This window comes from Saimiri boliviensis, chromosome 2 (genome assembly GCF_048565385.1).
Source record: "Saimiri boliviensis isolate mSaiBol1 chromosome 2, mSaiBol1.pri, whole genome shotgun sequence".
NCBI classification, from domain to species: Eukaryota; Metazoa; Chordata; class Mammalia; order Primates; family Cebidae; genus Saimiri; species Saimiri boliviensis.
The window spans coordinates 133674949-133681633 of record NC_133450.1 but is presented as its reverse complement, the minus strand read 5'-3'; the positions used below and the strand labels follow the sequence as shown (position 1 = coordinate 133681633).

Here is a 6685-nt window from a genome sequence, read left to right as displayed (position 1 = left end):
CCACAGGATGGCAGGTGGGTGAGTTGTCTGGGCATTTTCCCCAGTTCTGTAGGAAAAGCCTGAAAGAGCCAGGAGTTTCATACTCTAACATCATTAGCACACATGTCCTCAAGCAACTTACTAAACATTTCTAGGTTAGCTTTCTCCTGTTTTTAATACCATTTCATGATGGCACCTGCCTCAGGTACTCTAATAAATGGGCTCTAGTTCTCTCTGCAGTTTCCTATTTTCTCAGATTTCAAGGTTTTTTCTCTGTGACATCAACTCAGATATGCTGAAAAGTTTATTTTTTTGTAATTGTTCACTTTTTTTGTTAGTGTGGTCAAAATAAACATAATTTTCTCAATTTTTACATTCTCATGTTTAGTGTCTGCTTTCTAAGTAAAACTCAGAAACTAAGATAGCAAATCAAATACCCATTTTGTTAAATAGTTAAAAAAATTGAAATACATTCATGTACTGCAATAAAATGAACCATTGAAATCAAGGCATGCCTCATTCAGATAAGAACATGGGGGCATTATCTAATAATTGTGCTGAGCGAAGGAAACTAATTAACAGTAAATTTTAAGTTATTTCATGTGTGTAAATTGTAGAACATTCAAGTATTCAAAATTAATGTGGAGAAGATCCGAGTTTTTCTGAGAATAGGGTGGTGAGATTAACAAGGTGATGAAATAAAATTACAGAAAAGTGAGAAAAAAATTAGGTTAATTTAATTGTTGACTATATGATTGAAGTGCTGATTCAATGACTGTACATATATATCAACATTTCCCATATGCTGTTCTATCAATTTGAATTCATTATTGATTGATTTTTTAATAAAGCTGCTACAAAAATGGATCTATTGGCTGAGAAAGAGGGAGCAAGAGGTGAATACTGGCACTTGAATAATCATAGACTCCCGAAGACACACACATGTGAACACTGATTGTATATTTCTGATAAACACTAGAAAAAGTAGAATCACATAAATCAGTTATGACAGGTGGGACATCCTGAAACCTCCCTCGACATGTCCCACATTGCTCTGGAGCAGTGTATCAGGGGAGAAGTTTCTTCCAGTAATTGGCGACACAGGCACAGATGGGACTAACTCTGTCCAGATGTGTGATATAGGACACACTGCACAACTGCACTGTTCTGTGTATAATTTATCTTTTCTAAACATGCAACATTGACACTTGAATTAAAGATATTTGACAATTATGTAATAGTAAAATAAGATGACTGCTCAATGATTATCAACACACAATCACATAATCTGAAGTTATATTTTCCCAAGAGATAGGATGACTGCCAATGTTTTGCAGGGCACTCTCGTCTGCTCTGGGCACCGCCCTCTCCTCAGCTGCCCTTCCCCAGAGCTTGCTTTGTAGCAGGAGACATGCAAATAGGGCCCTCCCTCTGCTCATAAAAAACAGCCCAGCTCTGACCCTGCAGCTCTGGGAGAGGAGCCCAGCCCCAGAATTCTCAGGTGTTTCTATTCAGTGATCAGCACTGAACACAGAGGACTCACCATGGAGTTTGGGCTGAGCTGGGTTTTCCTTGTTGCTATTTTTAAAGGTGATTTATGGAGAACTAGAGATACTGAGTGTGAGTGGACATGATCAAGGGGAACAGTGGATATGTGTGGCAGTTAATGACAAGGGTGTCTCTGTGTTTGCAGGTGTCCAGTGTGAGGTGCAGCTGGTGGAGTTTGGGGGAGGCTTGGTTCAGCCTTGGGTGTCCCTGAGGCTCTCCTGTGCAGTCTCTAGATTCACCTTCAGTAACTACTGGATGTACTGGCTCTGCCAGGCTCCGGGGAAGGGGCTGGAGTGGATTGGAGAAATTAATCCTGATGGGGGTAGAACAAACTACAAAGACTCCGTGAATGGCCAATTCACCATCTCCAGAGACAACTCCAAGAACACGTTTTATCTGCAAATGAACAGCCTTAAAACCGAGGACACAGCCGTCCATTAATGTACTAGTGACACAGTGAGTGGAGGTCAGTGTAAGCCCAGACACAAACCTTCCTGCAGGGGCGCATGGGGCCACCAGGGGGCGCCCGGGACCCACTGAGGACAGGACAGTTTCCAGGAGCATGTGCAGGGGGAGATTTCCTGTCTCAGCTGCAGAAGGCTGGCTTGTTTTTGCAGGACTATGGAATCTTATGAGATTGTGATATTTCAATATACTTATCATAATTTTTAATTGAGATATTTGTGTTTTAGTAATTTTTAAATTTATAGGTTATGGATATTTAAAAAATACATATACCAGCCTATGAGTGAACACATGTGGCATTTGATTTTCTGCTCTTGTGTCACTTTGCTGAGAATGATGGTTTCCAGGTTCATCCATGTCCCTACAAAGGACGCAAACTCATCGTTTTTGATGGCTGCATAATATTCCATGGTGTGTATGTGCCACATTTTCCCTATCCAGTCTATTATTGATGGGCATTTGGGTTGGTTCCAGGTCTTTGCTATTGTAAACAGTGCTGCAATGAACATTCGTGTGCATTTGTCCTTATAGTAGAATGATTTATAATCCTTTGGATATATACCCAGTAATGGGATTGCTGGGTCAAATGGGATTTCTATTTTTAGGTCATTGAGGAATCGCCACACTGTCTTCCACAATGGTTGAATTAATTTACACTCCCACCAACAGTGCAAAAGTGTTACCATTTCTCCACATCCTCTCCAGCATCTGTTGTCTCCAGATTTTTTAATGATCGCCATTCTAACTGGTGTGAGATGGTATCTCAACGTGGTTTTGATTTGCATTTCTCTAATGACCAGTGATGATGAGCACTTTTTCATATGTTTGCTGGCCTCCTATATGTCTTCTTTTGTAAAGTATCTGTTCATATCCTTTGCCCATTTTTGAATGGGCTTGTTTTTTTTTTTTTTTTTTTCCTTGTAGATCTGTTTTAGTTCTTTGTAAATTCTGGATATCAGCCCCTTGTCAGATGGGTAGACTGTAAATTTTTTTTTCCATTCTGTTGGTTGCCGATTCACTCTACTGACTGGCGGGTATTGAACAATGAGAACACATGGACACAGGGAGGGAAGCACTACACACTGGGGTCCCTTGAGGGGAAATGGGGGAGGAATGGGGGTGGGGAGGTGGGAAGAGATAGCATGGGGAGAAAAGACAGATACAGGTGAGGCGAAGGAAGGCAGCAAACCACACTGCCATGTGTGTTCCTATGCAAAAATCTTGCATGTTCTTCACATGTACCCCAAAACCTAAAATGCAATAAAAAAATACCTATACCTTCAAGAAATAATTTATCCTAATAATTTTCACTTATTCTTCTAGAGTTTTATTAACAACTGTTGATATCAGCAACTACATAGCTATGGGGACATAAATTTACATCTATAGACATATGTGTAAACACACAAACTTATGAATACATCTGTGGTCTTTAATATTTAATCCTATTATAAAATAATTATGAAATATATCCCAAAGAATAAAACTTAATGACTAACAAAATTTAAATTATAGTAATCCATAACTGATTTCAGCCATTCTGTATAGTTTACATAAATTGATGTCTATTTGTAAGTTTAAACATAGTCTACTGGCTATGTTAAAATAGCCAAGAACAAATTTCAAATGTTCTTGTCACACACACACACACACAAATAAGGATTGGAGGAGATATATATGTCAATTGGTTCAGTTCAGTTATTATATTGGATTTCTAAATCATAATATAGCTTTGTACTCTATATATACAACCAAAATTTCACAATTTTCAATGAAATTTTAACCACATATTTTTAAATCCATCCTAGGTCATGAATTTTTCTCCCTGTCCAGGTGTGATTAGATTGTCCTGAGAAACTCATTCACCCTCCTGCCTCCTGAAGGCTTCAGCAAGTAGCTCCTAGATGGGCAGAAGCAGGCAAATTGTGTGTGTCCCTAGGACTTGAAGCTTGTCTCTCTTTGAACTAGACAAACACAGAAACACTTAATTTCATTCTGCTTTGCTTCAATTGTTCAAAACAACATACATGAGACCGTCCCTGTGCTTCAAGGTTTATACTCAGGAGTTCGCATGTATTACACATTTTCAATTTTTTTTTCTGAGATAGAATGCTGATGTCTCCTTATTACACATTATCCTTTTATGTCTTAGAATTATTTTTTCCACGGCCCACGCCCAGGCAGCCACACAGATTGGAGCAGTGCCAGGGCTGAGGCTGGTGTGCACGGGCTGCAGCATATGCCTCAGAGGGAGCTGGGCCCCCACAGCAGTGCTGGAGTTGCGAGAACAGCCCAACTTCACCAGAGCCCAAGTCTTTCAGATTAACCCCAACATCAAGAACTGGATCCTGCGAGCAAGCAGCGGTCACCGTTGCCTCCTTCTATGACGTCAAAGGAACCACTATCGGATCATCAGCGTGGGCGGAGCCAAGGTGACCATCAACAGCACAATCACACCAAATATGACCTTCCCCAAAACGCCGCAGAAGTCTGGGCAGGGGCCGACAGCAGTGCCGACCCTGTGTTTGGTTTGGGGTTTTCCTCTGAGCAGCAGCTGGCAACGTTTGCAGAGAAATTCCAGGAGCTGAAAGAAGCTGCTGAGACGCCCAAAGACAAGGCCCGGGAGAACACCGGGAGCTGGAGTCATGGTTCCCAGCGATCTGGGCGTGAAGCCCCATCTTCTGCTCCGGCAACCAGTGTCAAGGGCGGCAATGAAAAGGCCTCTCGGCCGCAGCCGACACGCACCAGAAGTCTGAGAAAGGCACACCGGAAGTCTGAGAAGGGCGCGTGCCGGGACGCAGAGCGCGGCCACCGAGCAGAAGCAGGAGCTGCAGCTGCGCCCTGAGGAGAGCCACGCCCCACGGACCACAGTGCTGCCGGAGCCGGAGCCGGGGAAGAGGTCGGGACACCCACAGGGAGGAGGAGAAGAATGCACAGCTACAGAGGAGGATGGAGGGGCTGGAGGCGGAGCTCCCAGAACAGGAGAGGAGCTGAAAAGTCTCCGAAAACAAAGTGAAATCTCGCCTCAGCTCCTGTCAGAGCACGGCTGTGTCTCTGAGAAGCTCCAGGCGGCCGAGAGAGAATGAAAACCAGGAAGTCAGAGGGCGCTCCCTAAACAGACACTGAGGCGAGCAAACGCCCACAGCGCCACCTGGAGGTGGAGGCGAACAGCTTCCCGGAGCTGCTGGACCGGAAGTTCGATGACCCGCCCGACTTCAACCCAGGCCTCTCCATCCCCAGCACTGATAACTAGGGTTGGCTAGGCCTGGGCACGCCCTTGGGTCCCACACGTGCGTGTGAGACCATACAGCACTAGGTCGTTCTCCTGTGTGTGTTCTTCTGTAAATGCAGGTGCAGTTTGTCGTGTTTCCAAACCAGCTGTGCCATCCACTCAGTCCTTTCCAGAAGATAAATCTCCTCTCGCTTCTCTGGCTTTGTGAGGGTGTGGACAACTGGAAGATTCTGACTCCGGAATCCAAAACTAGGTCTAGGTTAAACATTTAGGCAGTCAGGACAGGGATGTTTATATCTTTCATAAAGGCTGTTTCAACCATTCGAACTGAAAAAAAGAAGTTTTTTTCCCTGGAGTCATAGTCTTGCTCTATTGCCCAGGCTGGAGTGCAATGGTGCAATCTTGGTTCACTGCAATCTCTACCTCCTGGGTTCAGGCAAATCTCCTGCCTCAGCCTACCTAGTAGCTCTGATTAATACAAATATTGATATTCTTTAGAGGAGGCCATCGGGCTCCTTTTATCAAATAGCATTCAGAATATTTGAATGTCCACCAGGCACCTGCCCCACTGGGGCACAGAGACAATATTCCTCTCTGTCAACACTGAGAAGCTTTAAAACAATTATTTTCTGGAGACTCATGGAGAGTTGGAAAACAAGTTTCTGGTGAGTGCATTTTCTGGCCTGGGAATCACCTGCATCCACGTACAGCTTCCTGACCCCCAATTTTGATGGTTGCAACAATGGTTCTTGTCTTGGTTTTAATTTCTAAGTAGATGATTCTGGTCTGGGAACAGCCCATAGTGAGGGTGCCTAGCACAATGCCTGGTACAAAGTCGAGGCTTAATAAATTGTTGTTCAATTTACAAAAAAGAATTACTTTTTCCAAAGTAATTCTCAAAACCAGAGTATTACTACAGGTGTAAAAGTTGGACTAACATTGGAAATACATTCAATTTAGTTCATGTGCTCTCAAATATGCTTTTTTCTTTTAAAGTTCTTTGTTGTAATATCACACAAAATATTAGTAATTTACACTAATGACATAGGTTAAAATATTGCATAAATAATATAGTGACATTTGATTAAAAAAATACATGTTCCATATGTCTTGACATTTTTTTCCTTCTCTGTGAAATGTATGTTTATTAAGTTTCAGATGTTACCATTATTTTTTTTATTTCTGTGATTTAATTTTAGTAGGCATACCTGAATGCATTTTATTAATTCATGTAATAATGTTCATAGTTTGAATAATGTTGAATATTAATTTTACTATTTGCTGAATTTTAAACTATTCTACATTTTTTTTTGTTTTTATGAGATAAAATTTCCATGTAAGAAAAAAATGCATAGATTTGAAATGTGTCACTGGAGAGTTTCTGTCAAATGTGAATATCCTTGTTTCCAAAACCTAAGATAGCCTGAAAAACAAGTCTATCCCCACAGCACAGGTCTTCCT

The 6685-nt window shown here is 42.0% G+C and overlaps 1 pseudogene; it reads left to right on the top strand.

The window, feature by feature from the left end:
- The first annotated feature begins 1609 nt into the window (after positions 1-1609).
- LOC101037903 (homer protein homolog 2 pseudogene) lies at positions 1610-4837 on the top strand (annotated as a pseudogene).
- Positions 4838-6685: the final 1848 nt, after the last annotated feature.